Source organism: Prosopis cineraria, unplaced genomic scaffold (genome assembly GCF_029017545.1).
Source record: "Prosopis cineraria cultivar Desert tree isolate PC_DT_omini unplaced genomic scaffold, ASM2901754v1 PC988, whole genome shotgun sequence".
Lineage (NCBI taxonomy): Eukaryota > Viridiplantae > Streptophyta > Magnoliopsida > Fabales > Fabaceae > Prosopis > Prosopis cineraria.
In genome coordinates, this window is record NW_026556313.1 from 22477 (window position 1) to 38196 (window position 15720).

The window sequence follows — 15720 nt, forward strand, 5'->3', positions numbered from 1 at the left end:
TTTAAAAAAAAAATTTGGTGTGTTACAGACTGACTCACCAAATCAGCTCACTTTTTGGCGATCAAGTTTACCTCTACATTAGAGAAATTTGCTGAGATATACATTAAGGAGATAGTTAGACTTCATGGTATACCCTCTAGAATTGTGTCAGATCGTGACCCAAGGTTTACTTCAAACTTTTGGGGTGCGCTACAGAAGGCTATAGGTACTAGACTGAGTTTTAGCACCGCATACCACCCTCAAACAGATGGACAAATAGAGAGGACGATCCAGACTTTGGAGGACATGTTGAGAGCTTGTGCCATTGAACTACCAGGTAGTTGGGATAATCATTTGCCATTAGCTGAATTTGCTTATAATAACAGCTATCATTCTAGTATTGGGATGGCGCCTTATGAGGCCTTGTATGGAAGGAAGTGTAGATCGCCTTTGTGTTGGACAGAATTAAGTGAGAGGAGTATCATTGGTCCAGAAATTGTAGAGCAGACCACCCAGAAGATTGCAATGATTAAGCAAAAATTGCTAACCGCTCAGAGCCGACAGAAGAGCTATGCTGATAAGAGGAGACGGCCGTTAGAGTTTGAAGTAGGAGATCATGTATTTTTGAAGGTTTTTCCAGTGACAAGCATTGGTAGATCCATTAAGGCAAAGAAATTGACACCTGGATTTATGGGCCCGTATGAGATCTTGGAGCGAATTGGATCTGCTGCATATAGAGTTGCATTACCTCCACAGATTGCAGGTATCCATAATGTATTCCACGTATCACAGTTGAAAAAGTATAACCCGGATCCCTCCCATATTATTGAACCTGAAGATGTAGAATTGAGGGAGAATTTGACCTTTAGATCCGAATCAGAGCGAATTGAGGACTTTAAGGACAAACAACTACGCAATAAGACCATCTGACTCGTGAAGGTGATTTGGAAGGGTGGAGCCCTAGGTGATGCTACCTGGGAGACCAAGGAGAGTATAAGGCGAGATTATCCACATTTATTTGCTTAGGTACATAGTTTCTAAGCTTACCAGCATTAAATTTTGAGGACAAAATTTCTAAAAGGAGGGGAGAATTGTAACATCCTAAATTTTAGATAAAAAAATTATGAAATTTAAGTTTTTTTTTAAAATGATGATAATAATAGGAATTTATATTATTTGAGGTTATTTTAATAATATGGGTAGGCATTTAATTATGAATTTAAAAACTTAAGTTTAAAATTATATAAGAAATATTTTGTTAAGATATAATTTTAAGATTTAAAAAAAAATATGTGTGTGTGAGAGTTAAAAAAAAAAGAAAAGAAAGTAAAAAAAAAGGGGAGGGGGTTTAGTCCCACATCGGTTAGATGTGGGAATGAAAGGCACCTCCTCATGTATAAAAAGAGGAGGTGCATTGTGGAGGAAGCATAAGGAATTATTTATTGCAATTTGTGAAAATTGCAACTAAGGGCCCAAGATGCAATTTGTGAAAATTGCAAGTAATGGCCCAAAGGTTTGAATAATTAAATGCAAACCTATAGTTTTTTTAATATAATTTTAGGACCCACAATCCCATTTTTATATTATATTTCTCTCTTCCTCTCATGTTGCTCGGTCTTCTTGCAAGGGGGGATTATTTTCTTTTTCTTCAGGTATGTTCTAACTTTCCTGTTTAGATTAGCATTTAAAAAATTTATTTAATTACAAAATTAATTTTATAGTTATTTTCCAAATAATATTAGCTTTTTAGTGATATGATTATTTTGTAGGATAGAGTAAATATTCTGATTAGAATTTTTTTTATAGGATAGTTAATCTGATGATATGATGGATTAAAAATATAGGTTAAAACTCTTAGGGATATAATAAATATTATAGAATATTTTCTTGAGGTTAAAACTCATGTTTAAGAATTTTTGAGTTAAAATCTAGATCTATGTGGTTGAATTTATGTGGAATCTGAGATTTAGGGATAAACCTCTGATTATTAAATATTTATTTAAGTATGAATAGGTATTTTTGAGGTTATAGAAAGGTGATTTGAGGTTTCAGGATAATTTTAAAATTTTTAATTTATTTTTGGATGAATTTTTAGAATATAGAAGGATGAAATTGTGATACTAGAAGTGATTTGAGGATAAAAAAAATAGTTTATTAGGGTACGAGAATTTTAGAAAAAGAATTTGGGAAGTTAAATGAGGCATAAATCTTAAATTAGTATTAATATGGATTATAGATCTAAGACTTTCTAATTCTTTAAATTAGAGTTATTTATTTTAATGTAAAATTAATATATAGTATTGTGAAATAATTATGTAGATTATATTGACAAAGATAGTGGTGAAAAAGGAGTTGTGAAGGGGAACTTGTTATTCAAGACACAAGGTAACCATTATTAATGTGTTGTGATGAGTGTGTTTGTGAATGGTTATGTGTTGACTTGTTGTTTGGAAAAACTATGAATTATTGAAAATAAATACTGTTATATACTTGTTTGAAATTATTGTCAAGTGGGTCAAAAATTTATTTTTATTTATCATGATGAGATATTATTGTTCGGATATATTCCTGTTTGGATATTTGAATGATGCATGACTTGTCAGGGTATTTTAATGTATGGTGTTAATGGAAATTTCTGTTCGGTTAATTATTACCACGTGGTAAGCCCTCATTGGACCCAATGAGTGGCCTGTCGCTTGGTCCAACTCACCTTTGGCCGGGTGATTTGGCGTCCGAGCATGGCGAAAGGAGGATATAAGGTGTAGTCATGCAAATTAAATACTTGTTCGGTTTGTTTGAAAATATTGTTCGGTTAAATATTTTGTGTGCCCACTTAGCAATCGCATGATTAGTTACAATCGCATGCATCATTACATATTAATTTTTGGTTACTGGGACTTTTAAGTCTCATTCCCCGTGGTTAATATTTTTACAGGAGCGAGTCCGGCCGAGAAAGCACCAGAGGTGTAACTATGGTGTATGAAACACCATCTTTTACGTTGCCTCTTATTTTGGATTATACAATGTATCTTGTGCCAACTTAGGACATATCTTCTTTGTGAAGCATGTAAACTCTAATCCTTTTTATTAAAAGTATTTATTTGACCAAGAGGATTATGTTTGTCTCTCTTGATTCATGACCTAATTTAAATATCATGCCATGAGGATCCTGACTGTCCCTCATGGTTCTAATTGCTTTTTGAGATATTTTAAGACCTGTGGTATATTGTCTTGGATGTATCATGGTAAGAAAATTTTCTACCATGATAATGGTTTTAATAATTTACGAAAAATCGGTTTGTATTTTTGAGGGTGTTACAAAGTGGGCTAGTAAAATGGGCTTAGAGGAGAAGTGGCATCGCGCATATGAGACATGCCAACTGATTAATTTTTTAAACGTTTTGTCTTCCCAATGTTTTCAGACAAGAAGTTAAATGCATTTTACGTTTGCATAACCCCAACGTTTCCAGACAAGTGTTTAAATGGTTTTTATGACAGTGTAACCAAGCCTTTCATCCAGTGGTAACCCCCCAACGTTCATGTCTCCACTTTCGGGCTATATATAGGCATAGGTGTAGACAGAGCGAAATAAGCCTCTTGAGTTTTCGGGGTTCTCTCCTCCCTCTGTCTATTCGTCTGTGCTTGCTTTCAGTCTATATTGTTCTGTTTCCTTGTTCTGCTAAGGAAGTGCTTGTTTAATCCTAGGGAACTGCCGGTCATCAGAAGGTGTGCTGGAATAGTTCTTAAGGATAGTGTCCTTCAGGGCATGACTCAAGCAATTCGTACCTCACCGTTCGCGTCTCCATCGGTTCCGCCAACACAATTTTCCTATTATATTGAATAACATCCCTTAAATATATAAACCTTTTCACTTGATATATAATTTGATCTTTCATTTTCACTTTCAAATTACTACTAACTGATCTCCTATTAAAATTACAATGTAAATATTTTATTTTATTTCTACTAAGGCGAAAACCCTTTGACTCCAAGTTCCCTGTCTGTAACTCCTACTTGTAGTTAATCTCTTCTATTATCTTTGCAATAAAAACTATATTATTGACAAAAAGCACGCATTTGGAGATTTCCTTTTGAATATGCTCAGTCAAAACATTTAAAATTATGTCAAGAAAATAAGGACTAAAAATGATCCCTGATGTAATCCAATCTTTATAGAAAAGTCCTTTATCTCACCATTAAATGTTCTGATACTGGTTGTTGCTTCCGCATATATATCTTGTATGGTTTTAATATGGGCAACCTAAACTCCTTTCTTTTTTAATGTTTTCTAAAGTACTTCTTTCGATACACGGTCATAACCTTTTTTGAAATTAATGGAAAACTAAGTGTAAATCTTTATCATTGCTTTAATGCTTTTCCATTAATTCCCTTGGTAAACAAATTGCTTATGTAGTAGCCCTATCTAGCATAAAGGCAAATTGATTATCAAAAATACCAATTTTCAATCTTAACATGTGCTTAATTACTCTTTCTCACAATTTCATTGCATGATTTGTAAGCTTAATCTTTTTATAGTTTGCATAGTTATGAGTACCTCCTTTCTTTTTATAAAAGGTTAGTAAGCAAAATGAACTCTGAAGCATTGCGCGAAAAGTGCCGTAAACCTAAACTCATAAAATATGCAAAATAGACCTCAAGCTCTTAAATTCATAGTAAATTAAACCTTGTTGTTATCTTTTTATTAATGTCGTCACCGTTCACCATTACTATTCACAATGAGCCCCAATCAAATGTTGATGTGATAGTCCTTTGCTAATATGTCATTTGTTAATTAGTACTATAGACCATAAACTATTATGCAACTAGCCTCCTGGATCTTAAACTTTAAAATTTTAAGCAAATTAACCCCACTATTTATATATAGAATGTTGACTATTATGTAGACAAAATTAGCCTCAAAGTAGTTCACTGTAGTGAATGCATTATTGGCCATAGCAAATGACTCATAATTTTGTGAAATGATATTTTCACCTTTTTTTTTGCAATGTTTTCCAAATAATGGGCATCACATACTTTCGTATACTCTTTAATTTTAATTTAGTCTTATTTTAAATAATTTTTTTTATTTAATAGTGAAAACTTAGGATCCCATTGAAAAAAGTTTGAATAGAAAAGGATTTTAATTAATTGGTTAATTTGGGTTTTAAATTTGTTGATGAAATTGTTGGCTTTTGCATCCATCGTCTATAAATTCTTATGATATTTAATTTTTTTTTTCAAATAGGATCTCAAGTTTTCACCATTAAATAAATAAAAATTATTCAAAATAAGATTAAATCAAAGTTATAGAATATATATAGAAGCATGATATATCAATCGTTTGAAAAACATTACAAAAAGGGGCAAAAAATATCATTTCACAAAATCATGGGTCGTTCCTCACAGTCAATGATGCGTTCACTATGGTGGATCATGCTGAAACTAACTTGGTCTACATACTAATCAACATTCTATACAAAAATGATGGGAGTAATTTGCTTGAAATTTCAAAGTTTGAAGTTCGGGATGCTACTCGGCAATAGTTTAGGATTTGTGGCGCTAATTAATAAATGACATATCAGCAAGGGACTGCCATGTTAGCATTTAAGTGGGGCTCACAGTGAACAATAACAGCATTGACTAAAAGATAATAATAGGGTTTAATTTGCTACGAATATAAAAGTTTAAGGTCTATTTTTACATTTTAAAAGTTCAGGATTTATGGCACTTTTCAGGCAAAACTTTAAGGTCTACTTTATTCATCAACCCTTTTATAGCTAGTAACGAAGGTGCTTCTCCCCTATTCTAATCACGAATTTTATTGGACTATAAGATCTCATAAAATAACTTTGTTAATCACAGCACCCCATCTCCACCTAAATATTTTCATACTTCGAGAGAGACATAATCAGGTCTATTGGCTCTATTACTTGCCATTCTTTGAGAGTTTATTTTACCTTATTATCACGTATCTTTTAATATAATAACAAATTATGTTCTCCTTCACGAATTACTAAATCTTTTAAGTTATTAAATAAGCCTTTTCCATCATTGAAAATCTTGTAAAAGTAAATCTCCTATTTGTCTTTAATATCACAACCTACAATAAAAAAAATATTCCTTTTGTGTCTTTTATGCCCCTTACATCTTCCAAATTTCTTGATTTTATTTCTTCACTTTTAACAATCTTATAAATTTTTTGTTCTTCATCCCTTATCTTGAGATCCTTGTGAGACTCTTTAAATGCTTTAAAATAAGCTTCACTCATAACTTTCTTAATTTCCTTCTTAACCATACAATATCTTCCCAATTTTTAGCACCATTCGCATAAATGGATACCTTTAAAATGCTTGATTTTTTCTTGTACATTCATTACAAAAACTCCTTATCTCTTTAACTAAAACCTTTTCATTTTCCTATAACTTTTTTAGCAACCTTCCTTACCTTCTTAACCATATCTTCTCACGAGATGTTGGTACTTTCTTGAGACTCTCAAATTTATTTGGCTACAAGATTTTGCTTGAAAATTTCCCATTTTTCACCTTTAGCTACCACCACCTAATCCTTTAGTTTACCACTTGTTATCAGTATTAAAGATAAAGACTGAATGTTGTGTTTTCATGTCATCCTTATGAATTACCTCATAATTTATGTGAAGTTTTCTATCAGCATTCCTTACTAAAAATAAATAAATCTATAACCTTAAGGCTCTGCTTTTGTAAGTGATGAGATATTCATCCTTCTTCTGAAATAAGTGTTAACAATCTTGAAATCATGCACCAAGGAGAACCCAAGAATAGATTGTCCTTCATTATTTAGCTCTTAAAAATCAAAACCATCATGCATCCTCGCACAATTACCGGTCTCCATCTCAACTTGACCATTAAAATTATCCAATAAAAATTTTTTCACTTTGTGGTATGATTTGAATCAACCTCTTTAAGTCTTTCCAAGACAATTCCTTGAGATCGACTTCTGCCCCAACTTGAAGTGTATAAGCATTAATAATATTGACAATCTCACATCCAATTATTACTTTTATAGAAATATTTTTGTCATTAATTCTGTTAACTTCTACTACATTCCTCTTCTGCTCCTCATCAACAATTACACTCACCTAATTCCATGTGCTTACTTTCCCTATATACCAAAATTTAAAACCTTTAATATCTATAGCTTGTTCATAAGCCTATTTAGTCTTTTGTAGGCGTGAGATATTAATTATCCTATGAATAATAACTCCTACCACTTCTATAGATTTACAAGTCAAGGCCTCAACATTCCAAGTACCAAATCTAATATTGCTTGCACAAGCTAGCTTCTTTAGCTGTGCTCGTTCAAAATAGCTTGGTAGTCCTTACCAATTTATCATTACATTTAGGCATCAATGCAACGATCTTAACTCACTTGTTATTGCACTTGATTTGTACAACACATTTTCAGGCAATGACTCGACATTAGCACAAATACATATGTTATCCATATTCATGTGAGATTTAACAACGTTTTATATTGACTGTTGAGGACCTGACACAACTCCATTCTTTTACCTGAGTTGGGAATTGGCTATAAACATAAGAGGAGACAATATTGCAAACAATAAGTAGACAAAATATTCAAGTAGATTGCCATGAATTTATAATCTAATAACCAGTCTCTGAATCTACTTAGGTCAAATTCAACTACTCGATTGATACGCGAAGGATAGGAACTGCCATGAGATTTATATGGAAAGGAACTAACTCCTTTACGCTCAATTAATAATTGCAAAATTTATAATACTTTATTCATTGTGTCTGCATATTTTTATATAACAAATTCGAGACAAACATAACATAAATCTAGTTTCTCCCATTGCCTAAACATGGACATTTTTTTACTTTCACGCAAGCTTTAAATTTCACCCCCGTTACTTTTTTTTTTATGCAAGGTTTTTTTTTGGTGCAAGACTTGTGAAATTTTAAGCAATGACCTTGGTCACACATAAGTAGAGAAGGCTCTTTAAAATAAATGTTATATTGTTTACTAAAAAAAATAAATGTTCCATTATTTTAAGAATAACTTGCTATTTTTAATAATTTTTTACTATAAATACTTACAACTACAAACACCTTATTCTGTTCCTGAACTTATTATTTGTAAAAAAAAATAAAAATATATTGAAAAATATATAAATATAAAATATGTTAAGATGATATTATTAAAATACAACATAAAAATATTTTTTAAATGTCAATTGTCATGATCAAGCGCGTTTAATCTTTTTTAATAAAACGAAGAAAATGAACATAATGAAAAAAATACTACAAAAAAAGGTCGAGAGAAAATAATTAATTTTTTTAAAAATATAGATGGGCTCACAATATTAATAATTAATTTTACTGCTTACTGAACGGGAAAAAAATTATATTTTACCCCACACTTACATGTAAGATAAGACTAATCATCATCATCATCGTCATCATAAATTATAAATATTAAAGCACGTTGACTGGAAAATAAATATAAAAAAAATTGAACGGGCATTGATTTGACACGCAGTCATGCACCTCGCCTTTTTTTCATATTTGCCGTTGGAGTTCTTCTGATCCAAGTGGGCGGGTGATTATATGTGTATCGCTTTCCTTTCGGCGGCTTAGCAACATAGTTACTTTCATAATCAAAGTCAAGCCTGTTTGATCAACATTGGGGGTTCCTAATCAACGTCGTGAATGTTTGTGTTTATATTTTTGGCATGTGTTTTTTTTTGTTTTTTTGGCCCTTGGATACCTTTGAACTTTCAGCACTCCTGGCCAAAAAAAAATATGTCAGCGCTCAGGTAATAGCAATGGTCAAAATTAAATTTCACGTCCCTTCAAATGTATCAAAAGAGATATTTTGAGTTAGCTCGATATAAATATCTATGGCCTTCGTGCTCTGGACAGTTAGTCATGACACGTGAGCCAAGTCCTAAATACTTGTCTAAAACTAGAGAGTAAATCATCTTTTTTTTTTCCTTTGTTTTTTTTATAATTATCTTTTTATTGGAGAGTTCATCATGTTTGAAGTATTATCAAATATTAAAAGTGGATACTTTTTTCATTAGGGTTCAAATTTTGATTTATTACGTAATGATTGACTAGACCCTTCCTGTTAGACTTAATTCTCATAAACCTTTTATACTTTGATGAAACCCAGTCCCAGGTCCAAAACACTCATAGTTTCAGTGTGTGTGTGTGTTCTACAAAACTGTTCCGGGAATACATTTATAATGTAATTAAGATCTCTTTTCAGCTGCTTCGTATGATACATGATGCCGAGTGAGGTATTGCACTCCCTCTGATCCTGGACGCTGGAGTGAGTTGGAAAGTCTCTTTTAATATTGGATATAGGATTTTGAGCTCTGTCATCTTTTGTATTCATTATTTTTTTTTTCAAAACGGTGTCAAAAATAATTTACAATGTAAATCACTAAAACGAAGAGTATTATGAAAAAAATATATATATATATATATATATTTTTTTATGAATAACCAGCTTAACTAATTTACTCGGTTTACGTAAAAATAGTTATCTAATCTATACATTTAGGAGTGGTGGGAGTTTCTTGCAATCTGCACATGAATTATATTTTTCATCTATCATCTGCATTGGTAAAAATTTAGGCAACAAAACGATGAGCCCAACAACTTGTCAAAAGAGAGAACAGGGGAAAATATTTTTAATGCTGTTGAGTTTCCCAGCGCGTTTCCCTTATTCCTTAGTTACCGTTAATGTTGAAATTTAAACTAATACATGGGAATCAATATCACTTACCTGACAAACAAAAATAAAATTCAACAGGATTACAGGGGAAAAAAAAACAATAAATCTCCCCTGGCATAATTAAAATGAACACCGAGATCCACCCAATCAAGCATCCTTTGTCTATATATTTATTTTGGCTTGCCAGCCACAATGTTAGGTTTCAAATGCGCGAAAATCAACATTCAAAATGATTTTTTGCTATTTATATTTTTATTTAAATTTATAAATTTGAAGTTATTCCCTGAACAAAATGTGAACCCCTATTTTTAGGGATTTGAATTTAGTAATTGTACTCAATGAATGCCTGTATCATTTAAACTGTTGAAATTTATATCAACAATTTATATAAATTTAACCATTCATTAATATCAAGTAGAGTAAGAATTTATAATTATTGATATAAATTTTAATGGTTTAAATGATATAGGTACACAATACCTATATTAAATATAATCATCGAATTTAAATCCTTTTCTTAGGGCTTAGTGTGTTGCATTTGAACTTGTTGTATGTTCTATGCAGATTAAAAATAATGACAAATGCTAATACAAGATTTTAATATTTTTTAACGAAGGCATCATATATTTTTTTAACAAATCACACTATAAAATATTTTTAAAATATCACTTCAAAAATAAAATAAAATGAAAAATGAGTAATATTGTCAGTCAAAATTTAACTTAGATGATACTACATTCATCCTAAATTATAAAATAACTTTAAAAATATTTATTATTTTAAATATAAAATAATTAAATAAAAATAATATTTCATTAATAATAATTTTCTAATATTATACTATAAATGGAGGGAGATATTAAAATGATTGTGACGTAAATGTAATGATTAAATGTATAATGATATTTTTAAAAATTTATAATTTTATTTTTTAAAAATAAGTTTGTAAAGTATAATTATTAAATTTTATTAATATACATAATTTTATTTTAAATTGTAATGGAAAAAACATTTGATATGCTCTACCATAAAATTAATTGCTCTAGTACTTGGTAAAACGCAAAAACATTGGCAAAAAAAAAAGGTAAAATTCAGAAGCACCACTAATTAACAGCAGTCATATCAATAATAAGTAATACAACAATAACAATAATAAATAAATAAATATATAAACACAATAATAGGAAACACAATATGCTTTTGGCTATTACAAAGCCACAGTTTCAGGTTCGGCATAAAAAATCTATAAATATATATGTATTTATATATATTATTTCCCCCTTGTCATGCACACAATCGATAGGAAACATAGTGGGAAGGGAAAGGACACAAGAGACTCACCATTACCGCATTCTCCCTTGTCTTCGACATCGTTTCTACACCAAAAAAGGCTCTAAACACATCTCTCCACCTAATACTTGTAAGCGTTCATCTCCTCAACCCTAAATTCTGCGATGCCTTCGCATAGCCCCACTGCCTGAAAAAACAGACCTCCTCCCTCGTAATGCGATAATTGCGTGGGTCTTTTTTTGTTTTCTTCACTGAAATACAAGGATCCGACTCCGATCGTCCTCGGTTTGTTTTCTATTCCACTCGCCTTCTTTGATTGTTGCCTCTGATCTTTCTATTTTTTAGCTCGCCGGATCGATCTGTCAGTGTTTGTGATCGGTTTGTAAAAAAAAAAAAAAGGTATTTATGGTTGTAATTTTTTCCCAAGAGAAATAATTTCTTTTCTCGTCAATCGGTGCGGGAGAGATTGTTGCTACACTTGAGCTAGTTTGTTGGTCGGTTTTGATTTTTTGTGTATTTTATATATTTTAAAACTTTTTTTTTTTCCAGACGTCACTGATCGGGTTGAAGATTGTTGTTCTTCCTTTGTTGTTGAATAATATTTCATAATGAAAATCCATATTTTCATGTGCGCTGTTACTGCTGCTATTTTAGATAAAATAACTGGCTAAATTGGCAGTCATGATATCATATAATTTATTATGCATATGAACCCCTGTAGGCTAGTTATCTTTTTTTTTTTGATCCACTGATTTTCTGCGAAGTAGTTTGAACTGATTGCCGACAAAAGATGTTATAAGAACCATATGTCGTGTTTGAATGCAGGAATGGACAGTTTCTTTATTTGCTTTTAGGCACATTATTTTGGTTGTTTAGTTGTGTAGTATATTTGCTTACAGTAGCATCTTTTCCTGGTACGTACTGCATTTTCACTACGCTATTTTTTTACATGTTGTCATCCAACTCAAACAAAGGCTATCTCCGTAGATATTTCCCCCTTTTCGGATATGATTAATCAATCTAGATATTAGGTAGTTCTTCTAATTAATTTAGGATTTTCTGCTCCAACTGCTGATAAGTTTTCTCACCGTATGCTCTGAATTTATTCATCTATTTACTTTAATTCTTTCATTGCAGGGGTTTTTTGCTTTTTCTGGGGTGACTCGAGGGGGTTATGATTTGAATGGGGAGAGGATGCCAGAGTTGAGAAGTGGAGCTAGAAGATCGAAACGGCTTGGTGATCTTCAACCTGCCCCACTGCCTGTTGATCAAGGAGAGAATTGTGCACAACCTGCTTCAACTAGAGCCAGGAGAAGAGTTGGAGGAGGAAGAGGACGTGGTAATGCCACAGCTGTAGCAAAAGGGCCTTCACCAGTGGTACCCACAAGGCGAACTGCGGCTGGTCGAGGCCGGGGAGTAAGATTAATTAATCTTGACCCTGAACCTTGTGAGGTCCTTCCGGATCCAGCTGCATTAGGAGCCCCAGAACCCCCACGTGTTGAGGCAGTGGCCAACAATAAAATTGTGATGGAAGGTGGAAGTGCAGACAAGGTGGTTGGAGCTGAAGAGGAACCTACCACAACCCCTATTCCTGAGAGGGTATCACTTGATTGCATGTTGCTTATTTTAGTTGCATTAGTTTGTTTCCTAAATTAATGATGTTAAAGTGCCATTTATGATCATAAAAACTTGGACTTCTGCGGTCTCATATGAATAGACTATAGTTGTTATGTTTATGCTCTTTTTCCCCCTTTCAAATTCACAGTTTTAAAGAATCTTTTGAACTGAATAAAAAATTATTAATTGGATTCTTTTGGAAGCTTTGAGACTGTGATGGTCACTTTGGTTTAAGATATTTCATGAATAATATTGTGCCATGTTATTGCATGTTGAATTTATTTCAAACAGCATTTGGGTTATTGTTCTTAACGTCTATTTAATCCGTATCTATTAGTTTCTAATCCAAGATGTTTGCTTTCTTATTGATTCAGGTTCAAGTTGGTAGTTCTCCTGTGTATAAGATTGAAAGGAAATTGGGTAAGGGTGGTTTGGTCAAGTGTATGTTGGAAGAAGGGTAAGTGGTGGGTCTGACCGGACAGGTCCTGATGCAATTGAGGTATGACTTCTTGGGTCTCTCTTTCGGTGTGTTAATTTAATGTTAGTTATGCTATGTATAATACTTCTTTGCTCTTTTCCTTATTTCAACTGTGTTTACAGGTTGCACTGAAGTTTGAACACAGAAATAGTAAAGGTTGCAATTATGGGCCTCCTTATGAGTGGCAGGTCTACAAGTAAGTAATTTGTATTTCGTATCTGAACAGGTTTATCAAGCTTATTTCTTTCAAGCTCCAACTGTTGGTTTTTATTTTCTAACTAGATCTTGGGCCCTGTGCATTGCATAGAGTCTGAGACTGGAAGCTGCTGTATATAATGAGGCTGTAAGTTGTATATATATTGATTCTCTCTTTTGGCTTCTTGGAACATATCAGTACCTTGAATGGGTGTTATGGCATTCCTTGGGTTCATTACAAGGGCCGACAAGGAGATTTCTATATTCTGGTGAGATATGATTTGAGATTTCTATATCTTGACTTGCTCCTTAATGTCTAAAAGGAAAATTGAAATTTGAAGGTCATGGACATGCTTGGGCCCAGTCTTTGGGATGTATGGAATTCACTTGGCCAATCGTAAGATTTGGACTGCCCACTCTCTTTGCAATTTATACATGTACTTTGCATGGTTGCAGTTTCTTTACATTTTTCCTAGCTTTGCCTGATTAATTCCTTACCTCCTGGATAGGATGTCGCCAAACATGGTTGCTTGCATTGCAGTGGAAGCAATATCAATTCTTGAGAAGCTCCACATGAAAGGGTAAATCTCACTAATATCTTTCTTCTTGTTAGGCCTTATTCTCCCTGTTATTTTGAATGGTTGTGACTGATTGCTTTTACAAAAAAAAAAAAAACCATTTCATCAAACAAGGTTCGTGCATGGAGATGTAAAACCAGAAAACTTCTTACTTGGTCAACCTGGCACAGCTGATGAGAAGAAACTATATCTTATTGATCTTGGGTTGGGTATGTTTTCCTTCCTGAAAAGTTCTGTTTTTATTTTTTACGTGCTGATTGACTCATGCTACTCTACCAGTAGAAGGTTTTAGCTATTTGGAGTTATTTGATATATAGTTACTTCCATGTATTGTCGTCAGCTTCAAGATGGAAGGATGCATCATCTGGTCAGCATGTTGAATATGACCAAAGACCTGATATTTTCAGGTTTGTACATGTCATTGAGGTTAACATGTCTATTTTATTCTTTATATGCTGATCATATGGTTTTTGTTCATAGGGGAACAATAAGGTATGCCAGTGTTCATGCACATTTAGGTAGGACAGGAAGTCGAAGGGATGATCTTGAGTCACTGGCCTACACTCTAATCTTTCTCATAAAAGGGAGGTTACCGTGGCAGGGTTATCAGGTGCATTTTATATCAGTTCCTCTTATATATCAATTCTTCCAAGGATTCATTTTATGTTAATATTATTTGTTCCTTTTCCCTATGTACAGGGTGACAATAAAAGTTTTCTTGTTTGTAAGAAGAAGATGTCTACTTCTCCAGAGTTAATGTGCTGCTTTTGTCCCGCCCCATTCAAACAGTTCCTTGAAGCTGTGACTAACATGAGATTTGATGAGGAGCCAAATTATTCCAAGCTTATATCTTTTTTTGAAAGCTTGATTGAACCCTGTATACCATTGAGACCAATCAGAATTGATGGAGCCTTAAAGGTTGTAGTAACTGCTCTGTCTTCATTTTTGTTCTCAAGTTCATTTTTACTGATGAGTTTTATATCTGAATGCTAAACTCTCCCTAAGCCTATTTGCATGAATAGGTTGGACAAAAGCGTGGGAGGATGCTTATTAACCTGGAAGAAGATGAGCAGCCAAAGAAGAAAGCACGCATAGGGAGTCCTGCTACACAGTGGATTTCAGTTTATAATGCACGCCGTCCCATGAAGCAGAGGTTTATTAGACATTCTTCTCAATTTGGCGTGTCATTAACTAAAAAACTCTAATTATGACATATAAGTATTGTATTTATTTAAAAATTTGACAAATTAGTTGCTTTTCATTTTATTTAGTTACACCTTAAACATTTTCTTTATTGGATGGCAAAAGATTTATGGTTTTATTCATAGTGTACTAATATATATATGTATATATTGCTTTTTCAATGGCAAATTAGTTTGAAGGGTTATGGCTAGAGTAAGCGATAAACTATAGATGAGTTGTAATGATTTTGAAAGTTGTTTTTACGTCTTACATAAAGATGGATTTATAAATTTTTATCTTTTCATCTCGTTTCTCTGGTATTGCATTTAAGGTATGGATGTTGCTCATTACTAATAATCTAAAACATAGCAGGGGTGCTTTGCCATTCCTAGTATGACTCTCACAATTGTCTTGACAGGATTACATGTTGACTTTCCATTTTTATGCATTAGCTGGTATTGATAGAGTTCCCCTGGCTTGGTCTTAATGATTGTTTTGTTGGGGGGTTGGGGTTGCAGGTATCATTACAATGTAGCAGACACAAGGCTTCGTCAGCATGTAGACAAGGGTAATGAGGATGGGTTGTATATCAGCTCTGTTGCATCCTCATCAAATCTATGGGCCTTAATCATGGATGCAGGAACAGGTTTTTCTTCC

The 15720-nt window shown here is 32.8% G+C and overlaps 1 long non-coding RNA gene and 1 pseudogene across 1 annotated transcript; both read left to right on the forward strand.

Annotated features, from left to right (window-relative positions):
• The first annotated feature begins 2013 nt into the window (after window positions 1-2013).
• LOC129298986 (uncharacterized) lies at window positions 2014-3088 on the forward strand. The gene is made up of 2 exons (XR_008590466.1): window positions 2014-2364; window positions 2915-3088. It is a non-coding gene; the product is annotated as an uncharacterized LOC129298986 (long non-coding RNA).
• A 7921-nt stretch (window positions 3089-11009) lies between these two features.
• On the forward strand, window positions 11010-15714 carry LOC129298988 (casein kinase 1-like protein HD16; annotated as a pseudogene).
• The last annotated feature ends 6 nt before the right edge of the window (window positions 15715-15720 follow it).